A 9,897-nucleotide genomic window follows, 5' to 3' on the forward strand; every position below is an offset into this window, starting at 1 on the left:
CTCCGGTACGACAGACTTTTGGGTTCCCACCCAGACCTATAGCCGAGCAGTGGTGTCACATCCATTTCTGCATTGTTCTCCAGCTTCCTCTCTGGCTTCTTTCCCCCTCCTCGCAGAGTTTGCCATGTTGTTCTCTGGTAGGAGCTTTTCTTCGGGAACGTGGCCGAGGCTGCGGTGACACACTAGGTTCCCACGATCTCCTGCCCTTCCTGCAGAGTTACTGCTTGCTCACCGCTCTGAACAGGAAAACGGTGCAACAAGGCCACTGAGAGTGCGGGCTAATTTATTGTCTTTAAAGGGATTTATGAGAAGGACCATGTGCCTGTGTGCAGTCTGGAGCTCATCACCAGTAAATCGAAGTTATGTGCGCGCATGCCTTACACTTTTGAGACATGAATGTACTTATAAGGAAAGAAAGATAAGAAATATTTCCATAATCAGTGGGGAAATTTTATGAAACTATGCTTCCTCTCTGATTTTATCCAATAAGACTGGTTCCCAGCGTCGGTGTCAGGACCCCTGAAGCAATGGACTGCGCAATGCTTCTGCCCTAAAATCAATGCTTAGCATGTTGACGATCTTTGGCCTTATAAAAAGGGGTTTTATTTATAGTTTGACAAAGTTGCGGCTGTTTAGTTTTTCATTTAGCTTTTAATTTTCCTGGTTCTAAGTGATGTGAACTTTGAAAATAAAACAAAGCTTTGATAATTTTTTTGTTGGTGAACATCTTGGTGATGAGATTGACTGTTGGTTGGCCAACCGTGAAATTTGTTATGGGCATTCATGTCTCCCCTAGAGTTGATTGCAATAACTTTAATGATCCGCTGATGTTTGCCCCTTGCACCATCACCAGGTTAATATCTTCCATTTCTTTCAATACTTTGGTTTATGATAAAAAAAGGCATCTAATGACAGTCCACATGTTCGCTTGTCCAAGGAAGATCCCATTCTATCTTATTATTGTTTTTACCTATTTATGGGTTTTTTATTTATGCTCTCTATTCTGTCCGGAGTTTATTACGCTTCCTGTTTGATGTGAAATATGACCAAGCTGACTGTTCTGTTTTCTCCATTAGTTGCTGGGGTCTGTATGTTGATTGTATGTTTTTGCCTCATTTTTGGCGAATGAATGTCAAAATTACACAAAAAATAAAAGAGTGGGATGGTGTAGAAAGACTATACAATAGTGTACAAACAGAACTCATTCTATAAATTAGTGAAAAGGCAACCAGGTGAACTGATAAACAGAAAATCCAGAAGACATCTGGGCTAGATAATTTTCACAATATCATCGTCAGTACTGGTATATTGTGACACTGCTACTTAACATACTGATACACACAACTAAACTAAACAACATTTTGCTTAGTATTGTCATTATCTGCTCAATGCTCAGACTTAAAGAGGATCTTGTTTTTTATATATATATATATTTTTTTTTGTATATTTGAAAGTTTTACCTCTTCAGGCCTCTAAACATCATTCAACTGAAGCCTGAGGAGGGAAAAATCACTTTGTTTGAGTGCATTGACACATATAAGCTGTGAAAAAGGGCCATGAGTAGCCATTTATTTACTTTAAATGCTCCCAGGCCAGAAATGTTAGAAAACAGTGGCTATTTTTGCCAGATAGGCCTTTGGCTTTGACTTACAGGTCAATGCACCATGTGTTGTTGTGTCAAACTTTTATGGTGCTGCGTTTCCCCCAGGTTTCACTTTTAATAAATTGTCTTGATTTTCTGTCCGTCATCTCGTCCTCAGCCTCAGGATTAAAAGGTAGTGAATAAGTTAAATCACGGGGGATAATGGCTTTCCACTTGCTCTGTGCAGACCAGGTGGCCTTAATGCTCTGTACGCTCTGTGCAGGGTACTCGGCTAATTAAAGTCATTGCCCCCCCCCCCCCACCCCACCGCCTGGACGCATATTTTTGCGGACGTGATAAAACCCTGCGGCATGGGGACACTGTTTAGTGCTCTGCTCGAGACAATAAAGTGCTGCTGCATTCCTGCTCGTCTCACGCAGCCGGGTGATAGCTGTGGCACTGGGTTATGCTGACTAGCTAATTGAGGGGGGTTGCGTAAGAGTTTGAAATATTCATCTTACTGTAGTTCTTCAGGCTGTGGAGCTGGTGCCAGACTTGAAAGTTATTTTGAAGGTGCCTTGAGAGAAACAGAGAGACTAAAAAGAGGAGGGCAAAGTGGGTAAGCGTGTGTGTTTTAATCCAATATTTATGGGCCCGCATATTGGAGGAAGGAACTATTTACACTAAAAGTCTCCTCCGGGGCGTACAGACAGGGTGCTGGACGGAAGTGGGACAGCAGGATTTATGTAATAAAATGCTGTGCTGAGGGGCGAGATGGGCTTCTTTAGAAGTAGCAGCTCTGCCAGCACTCGAGGCATTGATATGGAGCCCACTGAGAGATTACCCACTTATACAGTTCCTGCAGACTGCCAGGATGACCATAATCCTACAGTCCAGCCGCTGCTACTGTTCTGCTCCTCTTACTTAAGAGCCAGTATTCATGCAACTGAATCACCAAAATAAATGGTGGCAAAGGATGTTTCTGCAAAACCGCGGATGAGTTAGAACTTTGTTTCTTTAAGTTGCAACTTTACATTTCTTTAGGTTCCATTTGTAATTCTTTTCTCCTCTCACGACACTGTTGATATGATCTGGTTGGGTTAACATTCAGATAATGTTCGCAGATGAAATAAACAATAGATAGTAACTGTGACCAGCAAGTAGAGATTGGGATGAACCAAAACAAAGAGATTTCTCTGTGATCTAAACAGAACAAAGGGATGCAAACGGCCATGTTGAGTGATTATAATCCTATCCTATCCTCTTGAATGTATCGGTGCAGAAACGTTAACTGCTGACATTTTCGTTTTTTGTGGGCTACCGTTTTGAAGTGTGAAGTTTTGACATCATGGTTATTGATGATATTTGGGTGAAGGTGGAGCTGAGGAGGATATTCTGATTGGATCTGAAAGAACACGCCTTGGCACCAGTTTATCAGACACAAGCCCACGCCATAAAGCATACCCTGCTTTAGTGTCTGTTGTCTGTTCTCTTCATGGGACCATGGTTTACTAAATGAACACCATGGCGTATTGAAGAAGGGAACTGAGATGATAAATCAAGTCAGAAGTATGTTCATTTTCCCATATGTGTAAATACAATTGGATTTCTTTTTGCAACCAGTGGAGTGCCTGCAGCTGGCTATTAGAGAGAATGTCAGCTTGATTATGGCCCTCCCACATGGGCTTCATTTTTTAGTCCTGATGCTCTGTCCACTCATTACTGTCTGCAGGCTGCGGGGCACATTCTCAGGACAGTGAGATTCTCCTGCAGGGCTGCGATACACAAATACAATCAGCTTATAAAGGTGCTGAGTATGAACATCACGGCTCTCAGGTGAGCTCAGCACGTGTGAGTTTTATCACGTGAGGGCAGCTTCCTGAGACACACACACATGTGAAACATGTGGGAGCAACAGAAGTGGATCACGTCTCCTCCTCACACCATGAAACTGTGCGGAGCCCCTGACAGTCATCTGCGGTCAGACACGTACGGGCAAGACTTCTGCCTCTGAGATGTTCTTTCAACTGCATTTCTTTACTAATGAAACCTTTAAAGGAATATTGCAAATATTTTTTCATACGTTTTTGATCAACTTTCATGTCCTGAACTGACTGAAGGAAAGACAAAATAAAACTTAGAGATTATTTGTGATAAACATTATCTGTTGTTTTTATGATGAAACTTTTTTTTTTCACAAAAGGTTTTTGTTTGTGTGCTACACTGTGGTCGAGCTTACACCAATTACATTACATGGCCACCGCCCCACGGTCATTTTGTTTTTAATAAATCAATAGTCCAACGCTGGATGCTACATTCGGAGGCGTCTAACTGTCCAACAGTGGGGCCAGCAGCAGAGTCATATTTAACTTTAGGCGTGCAGAGAGTGAGGAGAGCTGACCCACAGTACGATGGTGGAGGACTTGTTGTCAATGGGAAAAGCAAACACGCCTGTTTGGCAATATGTTGGATTCATACACATAGCAGGTCAGCTGATAACACAGAGAAGTTGGAGGTGTGTGTCGCTTCATCTAACAACTCCTTCTTGTCCATTACTCCCACCGACTTGATAAAACTACTCCAAGTCTAAAAACTGATCTGCTGCAGCGGATGACAGCTGTTTTGCTCTGTAGGTGTGTTTGATGAACGTCAGCAGTGCTAACTGGAGCATTTCCTTTAGCTAGTCTACCCCCCCAAAAAAAGTAAACTGTTTTTTTTTTAGAAATAGAATTGTGTTTCTATTTCACCAGCCTATAAAGATAGGTAGTTTGCATGTATATGAAACAACTAAGAAAAATAATCAAATACAAAAATTGATTGTTCAGTTGTTTGTTGTTGTTATTTTTTTCCCCGTCATTTTAAGCATTGTCCGGGGACTGTTTATGCTTATGATTTATATTATCATTTTAGAAGGAGGGGCAGCAGTCGGAGTAGAAAGCCTGTAGTATCTACCAGGACCCATCCACACCCCAAACAACACACTATAAGCTGCTCTGTAAAGCTGCATCCGGCATGCAACTTCATCTGAAGAACAAAAAGCGTACAACCTGTGCTTTCTGTGGCCGCCTTCACGCTTGGCTCCATTGTGGACGTGGACCTCACCCACAACAATCACCGTCATCATCATAACTTCCACTGAAGATTTGGCATCGAGCGACTGGCTGATCTTAAACTCACAGTCGTTGTCTTTTCATCTGGTCGGGACTACAGTTACTGATATATTTGTTCAGTGCACGTGAAAACAAGAAGTGGGAAGATGCTGGAAACCCTGACATGAACTTCAGTGTGTCCTTGTGTTTGTTGTGATTACCTGCGCAAGAATGTGCGACGCTGCCAGAGAGGAACAATGGAAACTTTAATTAGATCAAGAGTTTGTCAAGGGATTGTCATAACATACACGCGCAGTCACATAACACTACACAATTCTTCTTCTTCTCTTTCTTCTGCTTTGTAATAGATATAGTTTAGCTCCGAGCATGAAACCTGTAGACAGATATACACATGATGCATACGAGGAAATATGATATGTTTATTTTTCAGCATGTTTTCTTAAGTCTGATCTGACCTGAACTGTTCACCTGCAGGCTGTACTGTGAGAGCACAACAACGGCGGCCGTATCAGCTTCTAATATGTGACACATTTTCAAGAAAAGAGATGAAATGAAGCCACGACAAGTGCGTCAAGTCAAGTGCAGTGTCAAAAAACGGTCAAGTAGCCAGGACAGGGTTGTACTAGCCTTATAGTAACTTTTGTTGTGGACAGTCTAGTTCTTCAACAGAAAACAATATGTGCAGGATGCTGATTGAGAAAAAGATGTTTTAAGGACCTTTTTCTCAATCAGATGTTTTAAGGACCTTTAAAAAACACAGATTCATTGAATTGTTTTAAATTTGTGCACAGGTTTATTTTTCTTGGCCTAAAATAGTCAAATTAAAGAACCCAAAGTCTACGAAAAAGCAGTTTTAAAGGAACACCAACGGTTTATCAGGTCACCAAACTAAACTGGAAAATTAGGACTCTGGTGTCTTAACCTCAGTGCTACCTGCAGCCCTCATCAAGTTTAATATGGCAGAAGACGTCTTTAAACATGAATCTTAGTGAAGTCACTGGCTAAAAAGGCGTTTCTGGTACTTTCCCTGGCTGGCCAGCAGGTTAGAAAAGTTCATTTTAGCCTGAATATTGAAATATTCAAACTGACTCTAAATAAATTTGGACACTGGAGCAAAACACTGTGATTTGAGCGCTATATGACCTGCAGTGTGAAAGTAGTGTTTGTTAGGTAAAGTTTTCTGCACTTCACACATTTATTGGAAAAGTGTGAGAGTGGCATGCTTTATCATTTTAATGATGAATAACTCGACTCATCCTCTGTCTTACACTTCCTTTAACAACCGGATTAGCCTCATTTCTGTTATCAACCGTCAACATCTGGAGACAACAGCAGGATGCTCTTTAAGCAACAATTTCTCAGACTCCGTCCCCACCGAGCTCCTGCTGAATATTTCATCCTCAAAGCAGAGATAGAGTGTCCCTGGCTGTTCACACGATCTGCCTTTTGTCTTCGGCGTGAGGAGCTCGGTTGACAAAATGAAATATCAGGTCAGCGGTGTCGGTCTCAAACAGCATTGAGGCGACAGGTTGTAACATAAGATGTTTTGTCTTCCAGCCAGCAGTTCATGTGCGATGCTGTGAGTGAGTTCATGAAGGGCAGCCGAGGGACAATTTGTCCTGGAAACTAAGATGCTCTGCGTTCACCTGAGCTTCAGCCCGAGCTCACATTGCTTTATTTCTGCCACTGCTGTATGTCTGCTGCAAACTGTGCAGGACTGGTGCTGTGCTGTGGATAGAATTTTTTTATTATTATTATTTAATCTTATTCTATTGCTTGCCTGTTTTTTAATGAATTCTAAGGTCTCATTGGGTCCATGGGAAGGAGCATGACTTTGGCTCCCTGTTCGAACTGACCTTGTGAGCCTGTTAGCATTTTGATCTAAGCATTTAGCTAAAAGCTAAATCGCTATTGGATACTCTAAATATTAATTTGGCAAAATTAAACAAAAATACTAATTTGTATTTGCATTTAAGATCTCTAAATATTGCAAACAATGAAAATTGTGAACATATTGAACAGTGAAAACATACAGTGCATGTGAACTAGGGCATTGATGACTTCAGTTTTTTTCAGGTTGACTTATCTGTCAATAAAGTCGAAGTCGAGTCGACAAGTCGTTTGATGACGTCATCACATTGACACAGCAGACCTCTGGACCGGACGACTCCCTGTAGTGCTAGCGTCACTCAGGTTAGCTAGCGGATGCTGATCCAGATGGCCGTGCATTACGCTAGTATTTTTATTGTACTTTAAGACCGACTTGCAGATTGTGCAGGTCACTGTGCTGTTTGTGTGGTCTAGAGCAGTGGTTCCCAACCTGGGGTCCGGGCCCCCCCTAGGGGGGTGCCAGAGATCTTAGGGGGTGCACACAACTTTGTCTGCTCTGAGGTTGTAAGGTTACCAAAATTATATTTGTGCACATTAAATGTATAAAATCCCAATAACACACCCAACGGGATAATCAAAACTCTGTATAATCCAAATTGAAACATATATCTTTGGTCCACATTTAAATTCATTAAGCTATTTATCACCAACACTCTTATAAGGTAGGCTTATTCTGTTCTCTGGTAGGCCTATAAAAATTAAACTGTGTGTGTGTGTGTGTGTATTGTTGTGTGTGTGTTTCCTGATGACACAAAAAGGAAGAAATGTATCTATATACGTTGTAAAACAAGGAGAATAAGAGCAAAAACCTACAACTGTTGTTTATTTTTGCAAATAAACGTTTGTAATTAAACACTTTATTCTTTTAGTGTATGTTGGTTGAGGTTGGGGGGGCCTGGCTTGTCTTGGACACAGGCCAGGGGGGCTACAAGGAAAAAAGGTTGGGAACCACTGGTCTAGAGTGAAGTACCTCCATACGTGTGATGTGTGTCTGTCACCTACTGCTTTTTCTGCCATGTCTCTCATTGTTGTATTCTGGTCTTGTGTTTAATTTACCCTCCACGCGCCAACGTTACCACCCTTTTTATGAAGTGACGATGATGATTGGTTAAATCAAGGAATATTTATCAATGTAAGCCAATCAGAGGCAGGGATTGTAGAGCCGTCCACAATCTCGTTTCCTTGGTTACCGCGCCGGCCGGAGATCTGGCAACACTGAATCTGTACACAAGCGCACAGAGAGAGAGACAAAAAAACACGTGACTTGTCGATCCCTCTCAGGGGTCGTTGACTTGTGCCACTGATGTTGACAAGTCGACAAGTCGACAAGTCGACTTTTCTTTTAATGCCCTAATGTGAACTCATGCTCAGGCTCTGTCTGCATTTGGCCATTTAGTGCTTATATGCTCAAATCTGACAAGTGCTAATCTGGTAATCAGTCCAATCTTTCTTTATGGGTTACTGGTCTGTTTATTCTTTGTTATCCGTCTGTTTTTACCTGTAGTATTTGAAGTATGAAACTAAATACATACTGCAAACCTTTTGTCATGCAATCAATATGAATAAAAATGTATTGAAGGCTTTGTTTCTTTTTATTCCCACCAAACTCGGATTGCCCGTCATGTGGAAACAGCAGCAATCCGTCTGTGTTTGAGACAGAAAAAAAAACACACAGAGGTCAGCAGGGAAACATTCTTTGCATTACAAGTAATGAGGCAAAGAATTTGACCTCGACCTCAGAATTTGTTTGCAGTCTCAGTGAGACTGGACTGAAAACATTCTGTGAAAAGAAATAGGCCATAAATCTACTGGTCCCACTCCAGAGTGAACTGAGATTATGACAGGCTGACAAATACCCTTAAATATGACTCTGGAATTCTCAGTACAGCTGTGAAAAATTGCCTAGGGAGACAACTGAGCAGCCCTTGAGCAAGGTATCTAAACCCTCTGCTCGACTGAAGTCACCCAAAAGCCACTTGAACAAGATTGTTCTTGTGATAGGCAGCTCCTCTTATTAATGTGGCAACAGATTATGAACCAAAAGTCTCAGAAAGAATGAAAAAACAAATGCATTTCAAAATCATTTAAAGCTTTCAGCGCCACTGATGTTGTTCAACAGAGAAACTATTTAAATCATTTGCATTCACATTCACCATGTCCTACAATATATACATATAAATTAAGACAATAACAAAGAATTTAAACTTAAGAAAACAGCAAACCAGTCACCTAATTTCTTCTACCAAATTCAGTTTGTAATCCTTCTATGTCTAATTTGTGCCTTTGTTAGGTTCATCATCCTTGAATAATTGTTGGGGACCCCACTTCCTACATCATGGTTGATTATCCTTAAAGCTGTATCACTTACAGAGAACAACATGTGCACTAAGAGATGAAGATTATTACATGAAAGGACCTCCTGCAACCCTTATTCCAAAAAAGTTGGGACATTGCGTAAAAAACTTGATGTTTATTCGGGTTTAATTTTAGATTTTGTCTTGTGACATAGCTGCGCTTATTAGGTTTAGAGACTTGGTTATGGCTTCGGAAAAGATCATGTTCTTGTTGCCTTTATTCGTTCACCACAAACACAAAGTTTTCCAAGCTTCTCCCTTAAAATATCTAGTGGTTAGACACTTACAGATGTTGAAACACAGTCTTGAACTGCGGTCACTTGCTCGGCAGACTTCCCGCCTGTGACTGTGCTGCCATCCCCTTCACCTCCACAGAAGTACACACATTCTTTACTCAAGTAGAAATGCAGATGCCTGGGGAAACAAGACTCGGGCAAAAGAAGAAGTACTGATTCAACTTCTTTACTCAAGAAGTAAAACTAAGAAAGTACAGGCTCAAGTATAAAAGTAAAAAGTGTTTAACTGAAGCCTGCATTATATTAATATAATTCAGAGACTATTAAACTTAAGGTAGAATCAGTAGCTGTTCGTAAACACAACAGATACATAGTTGTTGAGTCTCCTTCCTAGGACGTCAAATACTTATATCGTTTCATTTGCTACTTCTGCTCATGATAAATAAAAGTACTAAAAATAATTGATGATCAGTGGTTTGAAAACGTTAACTGCCATTTTCCAACTTTTTATTCTGGCTGTTTGCCTAGTTACTGTTGAGTGTGTGTCAAAAGCAAAATCATCACATTATTTTTTTATATGTTTTACCCAACTTTTGTTAGTTGTTAGGGATTTAACTTTGAATTATTTGACACATGGATACGAAGATCTAAACGTCTACTTTTAAACTTGCAGACGGTCCCTCTTCACTCTGCTGCTGCCATTCACGCAACACAGACTCCCAGTT

This window comes from Sparus aurata, chromosome 8, assembly GCF_900880675.1.
Source record: "Sparus aurata chromosome 8, fSpaAur1.1, whole genome shotgun sequence".
NCBI lineage: Eukaryota > Metazoa > Chordata > Actinopteri > Spariformes > Sparidae > Sparus > Sparus aurata.